This window comes from Eretmochelys imbricata, chromosome 10 (genome assembly GCF_965152235.1).
Source record: "Eretmochelys imbricata isolate rEreImb1 chromosome 10, rEreImb1.hap1, whole genome shotgun sequence".
Taxonomy (NCBI): Eukaryota; Metazoa; Chordata; order Testudines; family Cheloniidae; genus Eretmochelys; species Eretmochelys imbricata.
The window spans coordinates 54,233,670-54,258,999 of NC_135581.1; positions in this window are offsets into that span (position 1 = coordinate 54,233,670).

The following is a 25,330-nucleotide window of genomic DNA, read 5'->3' on the forward strand; positions in this document are numbered from 1 at the left end:
GGTAGATTAATATTGATATCCTGTTATGATTCACACTGTTTAGTGTGCAAACATCAGCCATCTTTATATTTTTTCTGCACATGCTCAATATAACCACATCATTAGAACCATAAGATCAGCAATTACTGCTGAGAGCCAGCAGATGACAGCATTACATATAAACTCCTATTTTAAAATCTTTTGTGGAAAACAAAAATAGTTTTGGATTGTTCATTAAAATCTGAATTAGAATATTACAAAAGTAATCTAGTTTAAGTTATCAAAATATCATCTGAGTAAAGCATCATAAACCTCAGGAGGCCTTGCCCAGATAATGCATTCCCTATTGTCATTCAGAGCTCCTTATTTTGTGTCCACCTGCTCCCATTTACACCTAATATACCTTAACACACATCCACTGATTTTCAAGGTTCTTCCTCTTATACTTTGGGTGCATATAGTCACTTACTGTGTTGTTAGCTGGTCGCTAGACAAGGTGACTGAACTGTAAGTGATTAAAATGAAATATTGTGGCTCTATCTGCATAAATATTTTTTCATTATTGCATTGACTCAAAGGTGTAGCCAATTGTTGGACTGCACTTCCGGTACATTCTTTAAAATGTTCAAGAGATCAAATAACTGAACTTAGCCAAATGTATTGTTTTGTCTTTGGACAATACAACATGAAAAGGAGACATATGTACCCTCCTTCTGGTTACAACAACATGTTCACCTTACACAGAAGGTGTGCTTCAAAAATATGCAGTTCATCTAGTAGAATTTATAGAATGATTTTACAAGTTACAGAACTCATTACGTGTCACTAAAATGCAACACACCAGTTTGTCCTCAGCTCCTTTAGTTGTTGTTGTTCTGTACCTTCCTTACCTTTGTTTTGGGTCCTAGCATTCCAGGTACCTTCCTATACTTTCCCATTTCTTGTTTTGAATATTACATTCCAAGTACTGATGAGCCATGAAAGTACTCCCTAATTGTACTTGGTACAAAGTATTCATGCATCTCTGCTTTGGAAAGCTTTCTATTTGCTAATGCCAGAGCTGACTTCAGCTTTGCAAAGTTTTGTGAAGTGCCTAGGTGAACAGAATTGTGGGAAGAGTATAATACATTCAGTTAACATAACTTCCCAACACTTCATATATATTAATACCATGCACATAATACCCATTCATGTGGTATCTACTTATTACAGTAGTGTCTAGAGCAGGGGTGGGCAAACCTTTTGGCCTGAGGGCTACATCTGGGTATGGAAATTGTATGGTGGACCATGAATGCTCACGAAATTAACAATTCATGTTCAAATAGGGACAACACTAATTTGTTTCAAAATCAACACTGTTAAAATAATTCTGCTGAACAATACATGGTTAGAAAATTACATGACTGAGCTGTTTGTTGATTTTATAACACAATCATCATCCAGGCCCACCTCATCACTTGCCCCACTCCACCACCAATTGCTCCAGCCGGGGAGTGGGGTCAGGGGCATTTCCCCTTCCCCCGCCTGTCTGGTGCTCCTGCTGGGGCTCCAGGCACAGGGGCTTGCAAGTCCCCAACCCTGCTCTCTGGTGGGAGTGCTGGAGCGGGACAAGCCCCTGACCCTACTCCCTGGCTGGCGCACCAGGTGGGCAGAGCGGGGCAAGCCCCTGACCCCACTCCCCGGCCAGAGTGGGGCAATGGAGCTCAAGGGCCGGATTAAAAGCGGTCCGCAGTTTGCCCACCCCTGGTCTAAAGGCTCCAATTGAGACTGCAGCCCCATTTTGCTCGGTGTTGCATAGACAGACAGTTCTTGCCCCAAATACAGCCTAAATAGACAAGACTGAAAAATGGCGAGAGGGGAAACAGAGGCACCGAGCAACGAAGTGATTTGCCCAAGGTCACTCAGCAGGCCAGTGTCAGAGCTGGGAATGGAAACCAGGCCACTCTGACTAGAGCCAAGTGCACTAACCATTATATCTCCCTGTCCCACAGTAGGAATATGCCACATATCTTTCTCCCTCTTTTATGACTGACTTCAGGATCTCATTCACAAATTGCCATTTCACTAATGCAGTGCAATCAGTATAGTTTTTACCAACTAAATACTAGTGGGAGTTCAACAGTATCAAATCAGTCTTTTTAACATAATTTTCCAAGTTTAATTATCCGCCTATCATAGCAAGAAAGTGGTACTGCTCTACACCTTCTCCAGCACCCTCTCATTTGGTGATGTTGAATATTAGAGCATCTCCTGTTCAATAGGGTTATGGGAAATTGCCTTCTGAATGACAGAAGTGTTTGGATATAACCTCCAGGAACCAAATGCCATTGGGCTGAATGGTCAGCTCCGAAGGGGCTCCTTGAATGAAAGAACCATAGAAAGGGACCACTGACAAATAGGCAACGTTTTTCAGAGAGACTCTCAGAACAACATTGTTGACTTGTTAAATTAATACACATCTGTAAAATAATAGTTTATAAGACTCCCCACTGTTTCACTTCAAGCATTTTCTAGTTTTCATCTCTTCAGTGCAGTATCTGCAGTAGGAGATTACTAATACGGTTTCCATTACAGAACAATGTATCAGTGCCCAGTATTTGCCAAGGACAGGGAGGTATTTCATGGATCATTACAGTTTCCCCTAGCTATGCTGCAGGCAAGTCCCATAGCTGGATATGGTATCCAATATGAGTTGATGCACCTATGCCTGACCAAACAATAACATCACAAGCTTTTCTTCTGATCTATTTTATTCCCCAGTGTACCCCAAAATAATTTGACAGCATAGTATGCCTTCATATGATTGCATAAACATCTAACTGATGCCTTATGGATATCATGCTATTGTCAAGGCCATTGTCACTGATTTCTTTCAATACACAATGTATCTTTGCAGCCTTCATCTGCCAGTCTGAAGTTTAATAATAGTAATATTACTGCCAGCGTTAATGATTATCTTGGTTTGCATTGGTATAATACTGCCCACTGTTGCAGCATCTGTAACAAAAGACAGAAATTCTGCCCCACACAGAGCAAATGACAGGATGGGGCAGGCAGGATTACATAAATACAATGACCCAAATAGTCTGCCAAGGGTGGTGTTTGCTATCAAGGAGGCAGTGATTCTGTCTCTGATCCTGGGGCTGATTTTATGTCAGCCTTAGTGGAGTTCAGAGCAGGCTGAGGGGTGCTTTAAAGTCATCCAGCTGATAACAGCTCCCAAGAAACTGGCAACCACCTGGTGATAAGTGGACTGCAATGCACTCCATCCACACTCCCTCCCATCCCAATCCACCTTTCACTAGTTAAACCTGCTCCACACTTGCTGGTGATTCCCCCAGCACAGGAAGGTGAGAGTGGGCAGTTTTCACCCCCTTTGCAGTGTCAGAGCAGTGTAAAGGGAGCAGAACAATGGCCAAGATCTGGCATGAGATGTTTGTCAGTAGACAACTTGAGACTCTGAGCATAGAAGAAGTAGGTGACTTCTGCTCCTGTCGGAGGTCTTGTCTACATTATGAAGTGTTGCTAGGTTGGAACAGAGTTGTTGGAGTTGGCTGATACATTACATATTATTTGAGGGTAGCCATGATAAATCTTGACCAGCATTGTGTGGCTCACTCAAGTATTCACAATCATATCAAAATAAGGAGTTTGTTTTAAAAGTGTACTATAGACAATGCTAGAGAGTTGGATCATCTAATTTAAGACACTTGGTTTCTGTCCTCCACAAAAAAAAGACCTTTGCTAAAATGCAACCAAGGTTGCTTCAGTAACATAACCCATATACATAATGCACTACTGTAATAAACATGGTAATTAATGCATGTACAAAGAATTCAGGAGGTGTTTTGAGCACCAGGTCCTCATCTCACCATCATTACCTTCTGTACAAGTTGAAACAATTTGCTTTTTTGAATCAAGTGATGAAGTTAACTAAAATATTGATCTTAGTAGAAGAGATCCTCTTAAAATACATCTCATTCTAATGCTAATTACCTGAGGCTTGATCCTCCATTACTTAATTGCATAAGTAATCCTTACTCATGTGAGTAGTCTTAATGATTTCAGTGGAGCTAGTTATGTGAACAGAGACTATCTTCAGGATCAGGCTCCATTCAGTATACTTTCCTAAATCACTGTATCACCAGGATGCACTAGTTGATGGGGAGAGCTAACAGGAGGAATGTCTCTTTAAATATGAGATTTCAAAAACAATTATAATTCAAAATGCTTTTTTGTCTGATGTTCCTTAGGAAAGACATATATATAGCCTTGAGCGAGAAGTCCAACTTTGCTTTTAAATGCAAATATTTTAACAAGTATAACACACAGAAGCGTGAACTATCAATTATTCCTACTAGGCATTTGTAAAACATCTTGTTTACCACAAAGAGACCAAATTAGACTAAAAAATGTAAAATGAAAATTTGTAATTGAAATGTTGCATTTTCTTCTTGAAACCTACTCATTGTACCTTACCCTAAGTAGCTTTCTCTCAGCATCTCTCAATAGATCTGACTGGGTCTTTCAACAAGAAAAGATGGGGAATTACCAGTATGTGCCCATTACATGGCAGCTTGTGGCAACTGTACAAGACCTTGCATTAAGTACGTAGTTAGAACAGTGAGTTGATCACAAACAGCCTGTCAAGTGGGAATATGAACACTACAGTTCCTTCATTCATTCATATATTTAAAGGTGTTACCTAACAATACAGATTTATATGAGGAAAATAATTTATATCACTAAGCACAGTGGATGACTGCAGTATTTAAGGGCCCAATCAGAAATCAGTGGGAATCCTGAAGTCATTTACTTCAATGGGCTTTTGATTGTGCCCCATATTCTTTAATTAAATCATCTTTATGCTGTTGCTATGAAAGTATTTTTTTCACAGCAGTATTACATATCTGGAAATTATAACCCACTGACCTGACAATGGAACACTGAAAAATGGCCTTCTGACAACTTGTCATATTTGGTTTTTTTAATTACACTTTTAAAAACCATTTTGATTCAGCTTGAAGGAGAGTAATCTGTATAGTTTGTTTTCCTTCCCCTCCGCCAGCCTTAGAAAATTGAATAAATTGTTTTGAGACAATAACTTCATATTGTTTTTTTCCAAGCCCCAAATAGTTCTAAGAATTTTGAACTCTGAGGTTTCTCTGGGGAGGTCTACCACATTAGCTAGCTTCTGCCAGACTGAAGTGAAATCAGTAGGTAAGTTTTTTTCAGATTTTGTACCTTTTTACATTGTGCTTCCTTCCCTATTGCAGAACAATTTGCGTTGCTCTTAGGCTGGACTCCAGCTCTGTGATGAATTTGTCTTTCTATGAACATGGTGGCCATTTTACTCAGGATTTCCCTTTCTCCAGAGGAAGGTGGCAGTTTGAGTAGTATATTATGGCCTTCATCAAGTCAAGTTCCTTATATGTATATGCCTAGAGGATTAGCTCCTAATATTAACCATGCATTAAGTATGGCACAATCCTGCGACTCCTATATGCTTTAAAACTGTGCCCTGGTGATAGAATTAATTGGTACTAATTAATTGTAGTACATTATACTCCCAATTATCTGAATAGCCTGGGAGACATGGATTTGTTGGGATAATCAAGAAGCAGGAACCATTCAATAGCAAGGTAGCTTTCTCCGCTAAAAGGAGTGGGGAGAGACCCTTATGGCCCTTCTAACTGGAATGCTTGTCCAGCTGGAGTGAGCACCGCACATACCAAAAAGTTATTATTTACACTCTGATTGTATGTGTAATGGTATCCCCTCACCACTCTGCTGCCTCCTGCCAGCTGTCATGGGAATTAGCTCTGCGTGTTAGTGCGCCCTCTTCGGGTGCCGCCTTGCCACTGTCACTCCTGCTCTAGGATCCACGTCTCTCCAAGGACCGCAGCATCCTCTTCAGTGACAGTCCTCCAGCCATGCCAGACATTGTGCTCCCCTTTCCAGGGGACCCGAAGTCTGCTGTTCAGACACTTCCCTTAGTGGCTACTGCAGTGAATTGTCTGGCCACTTCCTTGTGGCCCTAGCATCCTCTTTGCCCTTACCTCAGGGCCTCAGCCTGCAAACCCCAGCAGCCAGCCAGGAGCTGTCTCACTCCCCTGGTCCCTGCTAACAGTACTACTCTGTCCAGGGTACTGGCAGTTCTCTCAGCCCTCCAGAGACACAGAGAGCTACCTTCCTCTGTCCTGAAGATCCCTTTTTATATGGGCCTACTTGGCCTTGCTTGGCTGCTCCCTTCAGCCCTTCTCTGATTGGCTGCCTCCTGCTCAGCCTCCCTGGGCCTCTATTAACCCCTTAGAGCCCAGTGTAGGGCAGGCACCCTCTCACAGTATGTAACTTAATAATGTAGCTGCCCAGGTGTGTATTAAATACAGTACATAACAAAAATGCTGCTCTTGTAGTAACTGCTTCTTGTTTCTGGTCATTTAAGTGGCCTTATCTTCAGGAGATATGTCTTGGAAGAGGTTACATTGTATTCTCCAAGATGCCTATTGGTCAGTGTGCCTGAGCCTTCCAAGCATGAAACCAGCTTCTCTCAGCAGACAGCATATTTCTTGTGTTGTTTCCTGGCTAAATTCAGTTTCTGGGACAGTCAATAAGGTCTAGCAATGTGGCTCAAATCAATGCTAGTGGGTCACCTAGACCTTAAAAGGAAGTGAATCAGCTTATCAGTCTTTGCCTCCCTGATTGAATTCCTACTTGCACTTGAGTTTGTAGTTCCTTGCATTGGCACAGCAGGACAGTAGTTGGGCTAGTCAGCTGGTTCTTAGCATTTTACTGTCTGATTTTTAATAAGTTTGGCCACTAAACCTTGCCGTTGGCTACTAAAAACAGCTGAGTTTTGTATCAAATGTGGCCGGTGAAGGGGGAACAAAACCAGTTCCTTGCTGCCTTCTCTAGTGGCTGGAGTTTAAAAGCTGCTGTCACACAGTGCCACGGTGGAATTATTGTTCGCAAATAAAGCAAATTAAAATAAACACCTTTTATCACAAGAAAGTAATTAGAGTTGATTCGTAGCTTCATTTGGTTTTTCTTTCCTGACCTTGACTGTATCGTGATGGTTTTGTGCTTCCTTGGACAGTTTCTACTTGCATCTGCATCGATTAAACCTTGATCTCATTTATTATCTCAGGAAATGGTCTCAAGGTCACAGGGCTGGAAATTTAATTATGGTGGCAGTATATTAAGTGGCACATTTAAAGATGCTGAATCGTAGTAATTAATTTTTTGGATGGTGGTCTCTAGGGAACAGGTTTTCTCCACGCTGGGTGTTTAGACATCCATCATGGCCATTCAGCTTGGCAGCTGTCTTTTAGCTTTAAACTGCATCATTATTCATCTTTTATGACTGCCTTTAAAAACACTAGACAACCATATCCTTTTCTATTGTAATATATGTCTGCTGCTTGTATTGAGCTATACTTCACCTTTGCTATAAAACATTAACTTAGGTTGCTAGTAGCTACCTGGGCTGGCCTCTAAATTGAGACAACAATTACCCTTCGCTGACATCTAGTGTCAAGACATGAGATATAGCTGGAGTGCTGAATCCACTGGCCTGGAAATCCTGCACTTCCCCAGCGATTCAGCTTGTCTCACCCAAGAAGCTGCAGTAGTGGCCATAATTAGTGAGCACGAGGGATTAGCTTTGCACTCACTGTTGACTTTGTAGCGGCACTAGGTTATTGAATGAAATGCGGCACTGCCAAGGTCTTAAAAAGCTTGTAATGTTTAATGAAGGAATGGCCATTAAACTTGCTGGTTCAAATATTAGGCAAGATGGGACTGGGAAGTATTTAATAAAGAGGTATGAAAATATGAACTAAATTACATATATTCATTTAAAAAGCTGGCGGAAGTCCAGCCTAGCTGGAAACTGGCCACTGCTCTTGCTTTAGAGAGTCTGTATTATGTGGGAGTAGTAGAATTTTAAGCAGCTTTCAGGTTTTAGCCATCTGTAGAACGTCTCAGAAAGTTTTAAATGTTCAGGATAAGAAAAATAACTCCACAATGGGGAAAAAGTTCATAAGAAATCACTGGGACTGCAAGAAAATGTTTTCTCGGTAGTACAGGCTGCTGTACTTCCTGTAGTATAAACAATAAATACAGATCTTGGAAAGGGGAAACTTGCCCATCCTTTATTTGGCTGAATTTTCCAGGATCAAAATCAAAGTACTTATCACTCAGTGTTTTCAAAGCTTTGATCCTCTTATTAGCTGCTCAGGTAGTAAGTATTAATATCATCATTTTTACAGATGGGAGAACTGAGATCAAGAGAAGTGAAGTGATTTGCCCAAGGCCACACAGGAACTAAGTCAGGAAAAAGAACTCTGGAGCTCTAAGTTCTGGGCACAGTCCACTGAATCTTGCTTCTCTTGAGATTTTCCAGACAGGGTCCTTAGCCATGGGACTTTCTCACCAGAGTTCCTCTTTCAGCTTCCAGTATCTGATCTTCCTTAAAATTGTGGCCACAATTCTGTCTGGTTCCAGATTTTCCTATAAGGGAAATAAACCTTCCTAGAAGGAGATAAGCTAGGCCTCTCTTATACCAAGAGCTGTACACCAGTGGTTCTCCAACTTATATACTGGTGACCCCTTTCACATAGGAAGCCTCCATGTGTGACCACCCTTTTAAATTAAAAACACTTCTTTACATATTTTACACCATTATAAATTCTGGAGGCAAAGTGGGGTTTTGGATGGAGGCTGACAGCTCGCAACCCCCCACGTCCCAACCCCCAGTTTGAGAACCCCTGCTGTACACTTAGAACCAGCTGAAGGGGACATTTAACAATGGGGCATTACCCTCCATCTAACACAGTTACCAACTTGAGCTGTTTAACTTATTCAGTAGCAGATCTTGAAAGCTCTTACTAACTTTGATATTAACTGAGGTGTTTATATAAAGTATTAGAAATATTAATCATTCTAATCCTCCAAATGTACCTTTCCTCCTCCCATGGTTTTAGAAAGGAAAACAGCAAAACACAGCAGCAAGCGTGTTGTAGCTGGGTTTGGGTCTTTAAAATCAAATGAACATTCCATGCCCACTCTTGGCTTATATGGGTGCATCTGGATCCTTATAACTGTTTAAGTCTAGCCTGTAGAGTGTGAATGTATTTGTCTAGTTTTTCTGTGGCCCTAGCCTGTAAGATGCATGTGTGTGTGGGTAAGAGTGGCATATTTATCTCACTTCAACCTGTAGGGGTTGTGTGATAGGAAAGGGGAGTTAGCCAGTAGGGTGGGGTGTCTGGGAAAAGGATACAGAGTTTATCTAGCTCTAGTCAGACGTTTATGTATTTGTAGATAGGATCTAACATCTCTCTGTCTGGTTTTAACCTACAAGGGAGTTCTTAAGATTTTTATTTCCAATTATAGCATTTCCATTTGCTTATGAATTAACTTTCTCTTGCTTTCATCTATTATCTTAGCATAAAGATGGGAAGAAAATGTCCTGACCACTGGGGCTGGTTGTGGTCATCATCTTCCAACCAGCACATACCCTTTTGAGTTAGGTAGATTGACCACCGAGCCATTCAATTTATATCAAGATAGCCTTTGGGGAATGTCAGAGTGTTGGCCCCTCACTGTGGAACAACCTTCCAATTATTGCAGACATAGCATCACTCACCAATACAGGAGAATGGCAAAAGTAATCAAAATGCTTGACTCTTCCCATAAGCCTCTGAAGGACACCATTTATTTGGTCTGAAACCTATTAAAGAACAGAAATTCGTAAAAATATTATATAGGAGAAATAACTGAGGGGTCATGATTAGAGCTGGGTAAAAAGAGTTTTTTAAAAAGTGTTCATGGATATCCATGCAATAAAATCTGACGATTTGCTTCATCTGTACTTACAATCCATTTGATTTACCTAGTCATGGACATTTGGATGGGTGAGTTCTTATTCTCGATGATATTAATGGAACCAAAAGTACCATGAATGCTCACATAAATATGACAAGCAAGTACTCCCGTCAGAATGTATGTACTTGGGGTAGCAGACATTCTGAAAGTTCTTACTAAGTTTGGGGACCATACAATCAGCGATCAGAGAAAATATCATGTTGCTTAGGTGATCACAGCCTAAATAGCAAATTGCCTGCTGTGAATATTTGCAGTGACTGGCTGACAAATAATCCATAGGGCAAAATTTGTTTATGCAAATGATTTGTGGAACAATTGTGCACAGTGAATGAATGAATAAAAATTACTATCTAATAATTTGCCAACAGAAAGAGGCTCTGTTTGCCAAATGAATTATTGATTGTGAATTGTTTGCCCAGATGTAGTCATGATACGTGTTCTCGTTTGTGATTTCTATTACTGCCAGAATAATTAATCTGAAGCATTTTTGACTAAACAAATATGGTAAATGATTAAATGATTAATGATTAAATGATTAATGATTAAACTTGTCAATGACAAAATAGCCATAGGCCTCTTTCATCTTCTGACTTTTTGTACCATGACTCTGTCCTTGATTCACTTGTTACAACAAACCACAGCCCAAACCACTGCTGGTTCAGATCTGGAGGCTAGTTTGTCCAAATTACTAGTAAAGGAGTAGGTGTTGGATAAAACGTTCATGGATTGTCCCATCTCTGTAATAGGCAAACTAGTGTGTATTTGGTCCTTCAGAACTTCCTCCGTTAAATTTTGGGCTTACAGAACCAAACCAGGAGAGGTCTAGATCCATGTTCTGCTTTGTCAGAACACTCAGACTTTGTATTTTGGGTGAGTTTCCATTTTTGGTTACACTTTTTTGTAAGAGTAAAGTGTTGTTTGAAAACTTAAAATCTCACAGGAGTGTAAATTACCTAAAACTGTGATCTCAAATCATGTTGTTCAGTATCTACACTTCATTTTTTCTTCCAGTTTTGAGTGACATTGGAGATAAACTACAAAACAACTTGAACACTTACATTTTGAAAAGTGCTCTTTCAGATGTAGTGTGTAATAATTGTATTTCATGTGGATTTTTGCATACCAGAACTGGCTTTCAAAGCTGTTTCAATGCGTACTCATATGACTGATATCCTCATAACCATCCACCCTGAACTACACTCAACTTTCCTAAATGAGATTTTATTGGAACTGATTATGATTAGATAAATGGGTGACTTCACTAATGTATAATACACTTTTCAATTACAGAGTATGTACGAAATTTACATTTCTTATTTGATAGTATGATATTTATGTGACACATTGTGGATGAGATCTGCTGCTGTTTACATAATGGCCTTACTTTTCTCTTGGATGAGGTGTGATTTCCAGTTCTTTTAATATGTTTTCAGATGGTATAGTACCTAGGATAAACATGGAGGTTCAAATTCAGCCCAAATTTACTCTTCAGTGGAATTAAACCAGAGATAATTTTTGGCCCTGTAAGTCCAATTCTGCCTTCATTCAGAGCATTTTAGAATGAAAAGCTCTGTTCTGAATCAGGCAGAGGAGCAGGGACTTGCACCTGGGTTTCCCACTTCCCAGGCCAATTCTCTGCCACCGGGATGGACAGACAGATGGACACGCCTGCATGAGCACACAGGTTTTATCCAAAAATGTACAATTCCATTTTTGTGAAAATGTTAGAAAGGTTTTGTGTTCATTGTAGTGTGGAACGAAAACAAATTTTGAAATCCCCAAAGTTGCCATGAAGCAGATCGTCTTCCTCTGACCAGCTCTCTTTGTCACCTGCCAACCCTCCCTTGCTCCAAGCAGGTCTGAGAGCAGTGGAAGATATGTAAACATCATACAGAGAGTGCACTAATTAGACCCCAGGTCAAGGAGTCAGAAGACATGGGTTCTGTTCTCTATTCTTGCTTGTATGACCTTGTGCAAGTCATATAACTTCTCTGGGCCTCAGTTTCTTCATCTGTAAAAGAGAGAGGAGGAGGATTGTCACAGTTCAAGATAACTACACCTGTATTTGCCCCTCTCTGGTCCACCAAGGGCATCCATTCTAGTCTCCCAACTTCTCAGCCATCACCTCTCTTGGGTAGAGACCTGCGTCTGTCTCTCCCTCCTGACCAGGGTTTTTCCCAGGCTGCACAGTTCCCTGCTTATACTGTGATATTCCCAGCAAAACAGACTGCTTAAAGAGGCCAGCACCTACACTTTGCTTTCTCTTCAGAAACAACAGTTACAAGTTCCCACGCAGCTCTTTCTAAGCAAACACATTTATTCTTAAGGTGAAAGCATCATAGAGAGAATCTATTAACAACAATAAAGGAACCTACATGCATGATAAAAAGCTTACCAGAGCTCACCCCAACTCCAAACTTGGGCTCTGGTAGGTGTCAGTCCTTCAAAACCCACAAATGGGTTTTCCCTGTGATTACAAGTTCATAGCTGAGTGCTTCAGATTTAGAACCAGAACAACATGAATAGTTCAGTCTTTCCTTTATACAGTGTTGGGCTTTGATCTTGGCCTCATGTCGCAGGTGACCAGCAGACAAGGGCTCATTCCTCAGAGAGTAGCTTTGAAAGGCTGGGATTTTACATTACTGGAGGTGGTGCATTGTATTCACCTGACCCTAATTATTCCCCGGGAAAACCACTTAGCTCTTTTTTGTTCCAAAAGTCCATTCCTGTCTGGTACATTGTTCAATAAAATTCTTTGAACCCCTAGGTCTGACATCTGCTACATCTTCCGCATATACAGCCCTGGTCCACAATAATATATAAATCACTCGTTTAATATAATGGATCCTAAAGATACTTAAACTTAATTCAATACTGTCTCCCAGGGATATTGCAGAAACTGTCATATCTGTCACAATGATGATAACCACATTTGGAAAGCACTGTGAGATCTTCCACTGAGTAAGTGCTATATATGAGGGCAAAAGTACTAAATAGCATCTGCCAGAATGTCCAATTTTTCCCTGTCAACTTCTACAATGAGTTTATGCTGTTGATACAAAACTGTGCCATACTGAAAATTTATGGGGCAGAGTCAAATAAATTTAAAACGAAAATAACTTACATACTTGATACTGTGCTGCTTGTATTCTTTTTCTTACATTTTATTCAGTAAAAATAATCCCTCCATTTCCGAATTTACCTGAAGCTGCTGCAGAAACTGGTGTGCTTTGTAAAGCATTTAGGTCTATCTTGCTGCGAAGTACACATGGCATTGATTATAAGTGATTTTCAAAGAAATCTGTGAAGCATTTTTGCTCTTTTGCCTCCCCCCCACGCCATTTTTGCATCCAAACTGGAGTTTGGTCATATTTTGCTGCGTATTCCAAATTGGCTGCAGTTTTGGATGTCTTTCCACTCAAATTATTCCTGGAGTAATTCCAGTGAAGTTTTATACCAGAATGAATCTGGCTTTTGTGTCATATGCATTAGCATTTAGTATGTGGATGTTAAAGTGGAGGACAAGGAGTTTGTTAATTAAAAACAATTTTGTGGTGGTTGGGGCATCTATTAAAAAAACATTTACAAAAGGACCATTTTAGCTCACTTAATATTTTTGTTTTGTAGAGATTGCTGCACTGGGTCTGCTCCCAATAAAAAATAAGTAAGTTGGTGAGCAACTTGCATGGTCTGTGCCAAGCTGGCAGGCTAAATTAATAGCTGGGACAGCCTGATGTTTTATTAGGACAGTATTTCTACGCTATTGACAGATATATTAATGAATCTGGCGCATGTATAAATTGGCATCTTTAGAATGAGAAGCATTTTTTTCTTTTTATAGGAAATTCACTTTTCCGTGGCACTCCACAGAAAAGTATTATTAGCTCAAGATTTAACCATGATCAATTTAAAAGGAGACATCTCTGTGTTGCCTTTTCTTCCTTTAGGGATAAGAGTTACTTTGGCTCTTTTCCCATTGTTAGCCCATTCACTTGATTGGCACAGCTGTGAACTATGATAACCATTAGGACAGGAAGGTCTACCTATCATGCAGCTCCATTGTGTTAGATAGAGGGGAGAAAAGGAAGAGTAATTCTCCCCTAAAACCCCGGAAATGTTGTAGGGGTGGGCGTGGCACTGAAGCTTCACTGCAGAAGCTCCTCTCAAAGGAATCCAAACAGTTGGGGATCTGTGGATTTGTGTGTGTGTGTGGGGGCGGGGGGGGGTGACCGGGAAGGAGGGAGGGGACAATTGCATGTTAAGCTAGAAGGGAGAGAATGTAGAGAGGGAGGACAGCATGTAACATATATCATGAGCAAGCCTGTGAAATGTCTAGTAGAAATCCAGGGGCAATGAATGCTGCTAGCTGTAGCATGATCTCTGGTTCTGTGCCTTCTAGTCTCCTTGGTGGGGAGAGGACACAGTTGTGAGCATAACTCAGATGGCAGCAAGGTTCCTTGAGTTAGATCCAGTGCCTGTGGGGACATAGCCCAGGGACAGCACAGAGAGAGGGGCTCTGTATCTGTATCAGTGTAACAGAGTAGCGGCAGCAGGAGGCGCCCCTGGAAGTGGCGGCGAAGCTGGGCTGCCTCTGATAAAGGAAAAATGGCTTTCAGCAAAGGATATTGTGTCTATCACAAACTGGATCCACCTCCATTCAGTGTGATAGTGGAAACCAGAAATAAGGAAGAGTGCCTCATGTTTGAGTCTGGAGCTGTGGCTGTCCTCTCATCTGCAGAGAAAGAGGCAATCAAGAGCACATACTCCAAAGTAATGGATGCATATGGACTTTTAGGTGTATTAAGGTTAAATCTGGGAGACACTTTGTTATATTATCTGGTTCCAGTCACAGGATGTATGTCTGTGGGAAAGATTCAAGAATCTGAAGTTTTTCGAATTATTTCCACTGAATTCATATCATTACGAAGTGACCCTTCAGATGAAGATCGTATTTCAGAAGTGCGCAAAGTTTTGAACCCGGGGAATTTTTATTCTGCATGGTCTGCTACTGGGGTCAGTTTAGATCTCAGTCATAATGCTCACCATAGCATGCAAGAACACACCACTGACAATAGATTTTTCTGGTGAGTTGATAATGCATTTTGCCAGGCCTGACATAATGTAATGCATGTAAAGTATGTGTGTACATGTTGATTTACGGCAAGTTTTGATCATTGACTCTGTCCTGAAAATCTTGATTGTTAAAATGGGCTCATATATAATTCCATGTTATTTTATTTTTCCTTTCCTTTTATTCAGTGTATCAGTGTAGTTGGCAGAGGATCTGTGTAGTTGGCAGAGGTTTTCTTGCAGATCCTTGAGATGCACAGTTTGGAAGCCGCACCTTGTACTGTTATGCTACAAGTCCCCCACCCTAAGAAGATGTTGGCTCAAACTTCTCATTGAGGCGTGTGACTCCATATTCTACTTAGATCTGAGAGGTGGGAATGACTCTTTGGAGGGAGAGAGAGAGACAGAGACTCTAGTATGTGGTCTAAGAAGTCCTGAGGGAGGAACTTTAGGAGCAGTCCAGTCTGGAGGCAAGGTTTAATCTGATCTCTGTTCTTTTACTGTTTGTTAATGAAATCAAACCCTGAGAAGGGGACACGTTTGAACTTCACATAGTGAGCAGAGAGTGTTTTCCAAGCAGATTTCTACAGTATGGGATGTTATAAAGGGTAGCTCAGAGTAACGAAAAATGTAAATAACCTCACGTAGACTAGGGTAAAATCCCATGATGCTGTCCAACAAGGTAACACACTGAATACCATGCTTGATTAGACCAAGCAAATGGCTGACTTAGCAGAAGGTGCTTTGTAATGACTTTGTGCATTTAATTGAACCTTATGTGATACACCATCATCTTAACATTTAGGCATTTATTATGTGCTTCGTTCCCTGTGCATCAAGAATGTGTATACTAGTATATTGTTAAAATATAGCAAGTGAAAGGAAAGACAAATCAAAATGTCAAGACAAGATATGAAATGAGGAAAAGGAAATTCAAGAAAATACCTTGATAAGGTGGAAAATAAAAGCCTGTAAGTATTGTCTAGTTCATCGGGGCTTTGGACATCAGGGTGTGAGCATGCCCTTTTTATCTCATGCTTTACTTATGGAATGGCAGGGCTTGCGTTTCCCACCTGATCTCTGAATTGCCTCCCTCCATTGTATAGTTTTGCATTTGAGCTTGATTTTCCTTTCACTTACTATCCTTTATTTGTCTATAAATATGGCGTGTTATTTGCTTAGCAAATGAGAGCAGGAGACGGGTGAAGGCAATGGCTATACAGACAAGTCTACCTTGTGCATCTTGAGATTTATGGCACAGGTCTGATTTTTCTAAGCCACTTCCCTGCTTTATAGTAGCAAACAACTGAAAATGCAGGTAACATGATGATGAATAATCAGCTGCTGTGGAAGAAGAGGATAGTCAACCACCTGTTTCAGTATACAGCTCCAAAGTATCATAAGGTGTACTGAGCACAACTGTGCTCCACCTTTAATAGGAGCCACTTCCTGTTAAGTCAGTCCCTTATTTGATCACTTAAGACTGATTTAACTGTATGGATTTTATGTGATTCAGTAGCTCAGAACATGCTCGTTGCACCATGACACCATCATAGCTCAATGTGAGAAAAAGCATAATGTGATCCGTGTTACATTCCAAGGCCTGATTTGACTCTTGCCCAGATGTAAATCAGGAGTAATTCTATTGAAATCAATGGGATTACACCGGCGTACAATTGGAGCAAGAGAGAGGAGAATCAAGTTCTCACTTTACAGTATTCATAATATACTGGTATACACATTCGTCTGGATGCACAGAGTATTATGGAAATAATTCCCTGAGTTTCAAGATGATAGCTCACAAAGTAATTACAGAGCACATTTCATACAGAAGCCTCTGCTCAAGTAGGTCATCCATTGGCTCTGTGATAAGGGGGCTGTGTTTTTTTTAAAGTCATGATTCATTCATTTAGACAGCAGACATCTGATCTTAACTTCAACAAACAATCCACAAACTAGCTATTTGGCCAAATCCTCACTGGAGCTGTAATGTCAATAATTATTGACAACTGTTTTTTTGCCATTCTCATCTAAACTGATTTGAAATAAACAAAAGGAAAGGAAATGTCACAGGCAAAGGTTGAAGCCTTTTCTGTCTCTTTAGATTTCCTTTCTGAAATTTCAAAGCAGAATCATTTCTGATTGTCACCATTTCCCCCCTGTTCTTGTTTAAGCTGCAATTGCTTCTCCAAAACGTATTTTTATGCTATATTTGACTCTACAAGTACTTTCCAAGGAGCAGCCATAAGGAAATTTGCTTCAAATTGGAATTCTTCCACTCGGGTACGATCATGCAAACAACCAGGCAGAATTTATTTAACCTTCAGCTAACTGCTCAACCAACTTGAAATTATTGATAGCCCATCAGTAATGATCAAGATGGAGAGGCTAAGTGAAGAGGTGCTGCTTTTTTTTAAACATGAGAACCACTGAGCTGGTAACAGGACTTGAAATGCCATGTCAGCTCAGCTAGCATGGTCAAGAAGCTCAGCTGCAGGAGGGAAATAAAACTGTTAAGTTATGGCTGCCCTCCAATCAGTCACAGGGGTAATGAGGTTTGGCTTTAGTCAGGTTATATGTCAGCAAATATACATCTCTCAGACAGCCTCTAAGAGAGCCTTAAGATCATGCTTATTGTTTTATATAGATAGGGGTCGGATGCTGATATATGGTGGTCATAGGCCACTGAAATAAATTTCACCATGTTCAGCAGGTAAAGTTAATCTCAATACAGGAGATTGTGAGGGCAATTTTGATAGAATATTCATTCTATTGACAGTGATGGCACATTTTTTCTCCATTATGTTTTGTGCAAATCACTTGAAGACAGACAATTTTTTCCACCCATTGATCCTAAATTTATCACTACCTGCATGGTGTGTGTATTGAACCCAGCCTTTGGAATGAAGCCACCAGGAGCTAGAAGTTCAAATTATGGCTTATAAACACCACTGGGCTCATGACCCCAGAGCTATTCACCTACTGAGCTCATGGTGACGGGTAAGTCAGAATTCCAGACACCCACATTTCATATTCCTCCAGAGCAGGAAATCCTGGGTGTCATGATCTCTCTTTTGTGTATGTTTTATTTGGGGTAATGGGGTTGTGTGTACGGTAGCTGGGGAGTTAGTTACAAGGCAAGACTGCACCAGTGGAGATGCTCCAGAATTACACCCTCACGAAGAATCAGAATCTGTCTCACAGTAAAGAAGCAGAATGGATTGAGCCCCAAGAATTTAACATTTGTCTCATTGTATTATCTTGAACTTCTGTTGAATTTTGGGATCTCAGGATCTCAAATCCATTTGTAAGTATTACATCAGATGGCAAAATCAGACTAGCTCCACTGAAATCGAATAAGCCCAACTAAGTCTTTCAACAGCATTTCAGAGGTAAAATGAGCCACCAAAACTCTTTTAAGGCCTTACAATTAGTTAATAGAAAAACCAAGGGTACAACCCAGTCGTCCTTATATCCAGTCCTCTGCTCTAATCAACAGACATTACCATAGAGAGAGACTTACAAAATGTAAAGAGAGGCAACCTTGATCATTTCTCTTTTGATCTAACTGAACCTGAATCCCTCCCACACCATCAGACATTGCTGACCACTTGAATAAGGCTCTGCTATCCCTGTATATCACGCTGTTTCCTGGAATGCTACCTTGTTGTGTTTCTATAACATAACCTCTTTACAAGGATAGGTTGTTGACCTATTGCTTTATTCCCAAACTGGAGGACCAGTAGACCATTATTTGTCTGGTTCCTTACGCTTTGGTCTGGCTCAGTTGGCCCCACCAGGAGTTCCTGCCTGAATAGGTCTCCGGGTCACTGGACCACATGAGCCTTTTAAAGAGAAGAGGCTTAATTCTGAGGTTCTTATTCACTTTTTGCTAGCCAAACTCCAACTGACATCAAAGGGAATGTGCCCGAGTAAAGACCAAGAGGGGGAAAAATGAGCACCAACGGAGAAAAACAACAAGCCGTGTCCAGGGTTGTGTGGCAAGATTGTGAGTATTTGATATTCAGACTTCAAGCTGATTTGTTTGTTTGTGCAATTTATTCTTCCCATTTTTATTGAGATGCCACTTTAATTCATAAGCCCTCACCTCCCATCCTGTACTCTGGGAATCCTGACAAAATAACCATTTTTATCTTTACTTTGAACGTTGCATCAAAAGCAAATGAACAGTGAACTTCAAAATGCTCAAATACGAGATTTAAAACTCCACACTCAATAGGACCCTGCTGGAATCATACAACTTTTGTCAGCACACAAGCAATTGTTAGGTTTCAGAGTAACAGCCGTGTTAGTCTGTATTCGCAAAAAGAAAAGGAGTACTTGTGGCACCTTAGAGACTAACCAGTTTATTTGAGCATGAGCTTTCGTGAGCTACAGCTCACTTCATCAGATACATACCGTGGAAACTGTATTTATAATATAAGCAATTGTGACATTCAGGGTCCACCCAGACTGGTGAGGGATTCTGTCACTGCCCACCTTGTAAGCTTGGGGGCCTTTGTGCTGTGCAGCTATGGTTCAATTCCCCAACACCAGAAGCCTGCCCACAAGTATAAGGTCTCACCAACCTAGTTACTCTTTTGCAACAACTCTTCCAGTGGGGGTCTCCCCAAATACATCCTCCCTGAGTTCATATTTACCAGACACTTGGATGGTTCCCCTCTAGTTTGTCACCCCTGAAGGCATGAAACCAGCCTTCAAGTTCTCAGCTCACTTTAACATCCGCACACCACTCAGCTTAGGCATCAGAGACGTGGTTGGGATAAAAATAAAAAGTTTATTTAATAGAAGAACCACCAATTCAAAGATGACATAGTAAGGAGGCAGCAAACATATACAATTGACGCAGAAAATAAACATGAAGATGCAACCTCAGGCTTTATACTTTGAGATCAGATAAAATCCCATTTCTAATAAGAGTTACTTGTTGCCCTAAAACAGTTTCTCAGTGCACCCTGAGCTACAGGAGAGATCCCACATTCACAAACTGCCTCCCATTTCAAGACTGTCCCCCAAATTCTGGAAGCTCTTCCGTTCAAACCTCTTCCATTTTAAAAGGGTTTGCAGGTTTTTTCTTCTGTCAGTGTAGATATTGAAAGTGGGGAAAACTCCCTCCTTTCTCAGTTTCTGAACACTAGGGTTTTCTTTTAAATTTCAAGCAGTTCACATTTTATTTGATGGTTCCTCATTGTCGGTTTTCTGGGTTTTTTTCCCCCCTGGGTTGGGCAATGGCTAGGTGTTTGATGCCAGTTTTGTTTGTTTGGGGAGGTAGCCAGTTTTGTTTTTTTGGGGAGGTAGTCCCCGCACCTGATTGCTTCACTGCCCTGTTGTAAGGTGATGCTGAAGTCACACAACAATTACAATTAGTTTTAGACACACACACACCCCTTCATAGCCATAACCTTTATACATAACTCATAATGACTATTACATTCACTGTGTTTCAAGCTTTCATACAAGATCTTTACTCTAGATGCTTTTACGGTAAAATAGCAGATATGCAGTCAGTTGGTTTAACTGCTTATTTGGGGGGTGAGGGGAAGGGTGTTAAACCTTCTGTTCTCCCCTTGGAGTATGTGGACCCAGAGTGTCAAAACTATAGAAATCATATGCTTAAAATGTATTAAAAACCTGTCCACCCCACAACTTTACCCATGCCTTTGGTGTCTGATTGGTCTACCATAATGCACCATAGCAGGCCCATGGGGGATACTCGAAAGCATTAGCTAGTGTATGCAAAATACAGCAGGCTGGGTGTCCTCGGTGGAAGGTCCTTGCCAGTGAATAGGCTCCCTCAGATAGTCCACCTGAGCCCAATTTTCTGACCTTCAAAGCATGGTTCAAGCATTGTAGGTGTATTTAGGATTGATTTAAGTGTATGTAGGGGTGCCACTGTGGATTTAATTTAATGTGATGCTGCATTTAATCTGTGTAATGCATCCAGATGCTATGACGATAGGCACACACACATCAATCACTACATTAATTAAGTAAACAAGTGGCAAAATGTCGTTCATTTTCTATGACTGTTAAATTACTAGATTATATTCCCTAAAAGCCCAGTCCTATAGTCCTTGCTCCTGCTGACTTCACTGTGAGACTTGCCTGCAGAGAGGATGCAGAATCTGGCCTAAACTGTAATACTGAAACATACCAACTTCATAAGGACAACATTCTCCTCTGACCTGCCCAGGGCATCTCTGATTCACAGTGCCAGTTTTTGTTGCATATTTGGTACTCCTTCACTGCATAGCCTGAAAGTTGCCTGCTTAGAATTAACATAAAATATGCAACAGCCCCACTGTCAGGGGTAAGAGGTTGGAGGCAGATCAGAGAGAAGAAATTTGCCCTCAGCTTTTTTACTATTTACCACAGGCTTCCATGGGAGTTTGCCTGAGAAAAAATGAGTAAGGAGTTCAGGATTATGCTCCACATGCACAAAAATCTCTTGGGTGACTTCTTTCTTTCCAATCACAAGGAAGAGTTTCTGTTGGCGTTGTCTTGTCAAACAATCCCACCTGCATTGCCTAGCACCAAGGCTTTCAATCTTTCAGTTAGTTTTCTGCAATCACATAAGAATGAATACAATAGTGACAATAGATCTTACCTGTAAAACACCCTTGGGACCAAGAGACTGGTCCTGACTTGATAGAAAGATGCATCAATTACGTGGACTTGACTTAATGCTTCTTCAAGCATAACTAGAGCCCCACTGAAATGTCTATGTAAAATGAAAGCAAGCTACGGGATTTCATGAAGAGTAATTACCTTTCCTTCTGTGTGTCATCTTCTCTTTATGGCATATGAATTGAACAAAAAGTTTTTGACTGTTAGCTTTGGACTGATTTAAAGTGGACCACCAAATTCAGCTACTCAGTAAATCCAAATGTTGTGGTACAGGATGAACATCTCATTATCCCTTCAACTAGAGGACAAAGACTAGAAATAGCAGAAAATACCTGTTAGTTGCTTGTAGGTCAGTGTGTCTGACAACATCTAGTTCTTCAATTTAAAAAAAACCCAACTTTTAAAATCTTCAATATAGAGACATGTTGTGTAAGACCCACATATTTGATCATCTCACAATAAAAGCATAACCTCACAAAGCCCAGGGCCAATTTCTGTATGCATCACAGTGGATCAAGGATTTAAAGAACTTACTCCTTTAGTTGACAGTAGTGGACACTAACCTAACCATGTACTGATCAACTTCTGATACTTTTGAGGATGTGGCTGTGCTTGCTGCTCCCTAGATTATTTGTCATTACCATGTCATGTTCCTGAGAAATGGCCATTATAATAACCTCCATCACAATTCTCCAGAAATATTTGAGTGTACAGACTGATGTGTTGGTTTCTTGATGACGAGGAAACAGGCTTGCCTTTACATACAATGATCTGTGTCTATATGTGTTTATCATAGAAAGTGGCATGTTTAAATTTATTCAGTATCATATTAATATTTTTTAAATTTAAATGTAAAGATATAATATTCGTATCTCAGGCAAAACTATTGCTCTTTCAGTGGTACATAAAGCATGTTTGTCAGCATATCTCAAAATGCAGTACTCTAAAATCTCGCTGTACACTGACGTTATCAATACTGACAGATGAAATAAGCTCATTTGTTGGCCTAGCCTTTAAAAAAAAAAAAAAAAGAAAGACTTTTAATCACACCAGGAAAATACGCTCCTTCAGCAGGCTCGCAGGAGTAGATTTTCAGTTGTGATCTAATGTGCAGACACAGCGCTTAAAAATATGTATAGGGTCTGACTGTACAAGATGCTCACTATGCACAGCCCCTCGTGCCTGCACAGACCAGCTTGCAGGATCAGGGCTTTAACTATTTCTATTTATATAGAACAAAACGCCATAGGTTAACATTTTCAAAAGCAGTGACGTAGAGCCATATTTTTAAAGGCCCCTAAAGATGCAGACTGGCACCTGGATAGAAGTCCCTGGGTATCTAACTCGCCTGGATGGATCCCTCACCCATTTCTGCTGCCTCAAGTTGGCTCCAAATTCCCTGTTCTCCATGCACCAGCAGCAGCTTCAAGGGACTGGGATCTCCTGAGAGCAGGAACTGCTACAGAGCAGCCTGTAAAGGAGGCTATAGTTGAAGAGCTGTTAAAGTTAAAAGCAGAGGTACCGGTCCTGGAAGAAGTAGAAACTTTGCAGGGTAGATACATCCCCAGAAGAGGTGTCTGGACTTCAGAGCTCCTATGGTATGGACCAGCTGAAGGCCAGCCCTGGTTACAGGACAAGCCACACCGGGATTGAATTGGGTCATCCCAGGGTGAAAGTGCAGTGAGGGATCTGCAGAGTAAAGCTGCAGGGAAAGAGGGTCTCCTGCAGTGGTTCACAAGGAAGGGACACTTGCTCAGGAAGGAGGGGGGCTGTGCCCAGCTAAAGCCTGGGTGGAAGATTGTTTTTGTTTGTTTGAGAACTTGGTTATCTTAATAAACATAAGAAGAGCTGTGCCTGAAAGGGAGGCTGTAGTTTGCTGAAGGATGATGAAGGGGAAACAGGGGCCGGGCACTGCAGGCACACCTCTGGCTATGCAGGGCTGCCTGTGTGGCAGATGGTCCTGTTCCAACTGGCATAGCTGGCAGGATCCCGCAGATCCCCTCCCATCAAGGAAGGAAGCTGAACGCATGAGATTGAGAAAGCTAATAGTGTGCTCGCTAAGCAGCAACCAGGGACTCAGACAGTCCTTCTACAGATTCTGCGGGAGCAGGAGCAGAAGACACAGTGGGCCCGGCAGCGATGGGGAAATTATAGATGGAGTCAGTGAGACAGGGAAAACTAGACTCAAAAAAGACAGTCACGAGACCTGCAAATTACTGCAAGGTGTATTGGTATCTGAACTGGGAAGGGAGGAAAGACCAGCCCTTTCCCAGGTTAGAAAGAGTGAGGAAGGCTTCTGTAGAGAAGACCCTGATACCAAGGAAATTTGGAAGTTCCTTTGGCAAACCCTGACTGGTGGAATGGTTGAGGCCTGGAAGTCAGAGCTGGAGCCAGAAGTGGCTGGGAGAGCCACAGCTGTCCCTATGGCTATCCAATAGGGTAATTCACCAAGTCAAGGAGGAGAAAACTGAGCTCATAGTCTTGGATAAAGGACATTAAGTTGTTGGAGAGAGGACCAATCCTGGAAATGCATGACCAGTGCATGGAAATACCAAGGGGGTGGCAGGACAGAGGTACTGGGTATGAAAAGGGTGTAAATACCCTACATGTTAATGGTTTGTTCTCCTCAAAGGAGAAGTATGTGAAGGAACTGGCTGCTTTGGAAAAAGCAGCCAGGCAGCTGGTCCTGAAAGAAAGGGATAAGCTTGCTGAGGAGCATCAGGCCATTTTAGAAGAAAGATCTGCTCACCATGATTAGTGAGCTGAAGAGAGAACTAGAGGGCTTGTGGTCTGAGAAGGAGACTTGCAAAGGCTAAAGAAAAAATAAATAAAGACTGTAGAACTTGCCTTGAGGTGGGTAAGATTCTAAAGAGGGGAGCAGGGTATATAACAGGGTAGCTTCCCATGGGCTGGAGAAGTTGGGGCTAAGCCAGACCTAATTATGAGATGAGCCACACCTGGGTTGAACCAGGTGCTCCTAGGGTAAGGGGCAGCAAGAAGCTGCTGTGAGGGGTCTGCAGACTGAAGCTACGGGGAAAGAGGGTCTCCAGCAGTGGTTCCCAAGGAAGGGACAGTCCCTCAGAAAGGAGGGGCTGTGCCCAGTTTAAGCTTGGCTGGAAGATTGCTGTATTTGTTTGAGAATTTTCATAATAAAAATCACAGACCTTAAGAAGGGCTGTGACTGAAAGAGGCTGTGAAGTTTGCTGAAGGAGCCTCAGTGAAAGGGAAAACAAGGGAAGGCACAATAGAGGCACCCATGACCATGAGGGGGTACTTGGGTGTCTGTCAGCCCGGTTTAAATGACTGTCAGAATATTGAACCAGAAACCTCTCAACTCTGATAAATTGCCTTTCACGTAGCATTTATACAAATAAGTGTGTAACCAGGAAGCCCAACTCTGAGGATTAATAATTAGTCAGGTTTTAAGAGGTTTTTAAAACTGTTCAGTGCTCATCTATCTATCTGGTAAGGATTTTTCCCCCAGAACATTATTCAGAGTCTCTTCAAGGGTTGAGAACTACAGTATATAGATGATACCAATTTGTAAAACCAAGACCAAGCTGGATTTGCTTCATACTTCAGGGCACAGGAAGCATACAAACAAGTACAACTTTTGTGATCTACAGCTAAATTTTTTCCACATAATGTGCCACAGACTATAATCTATATAGTACCACATTTTCATTTTTAAGATTTACAGTAAGGCCTGGAGACTGTAATTTTCATAGTACAGCTGTTATATTAACTA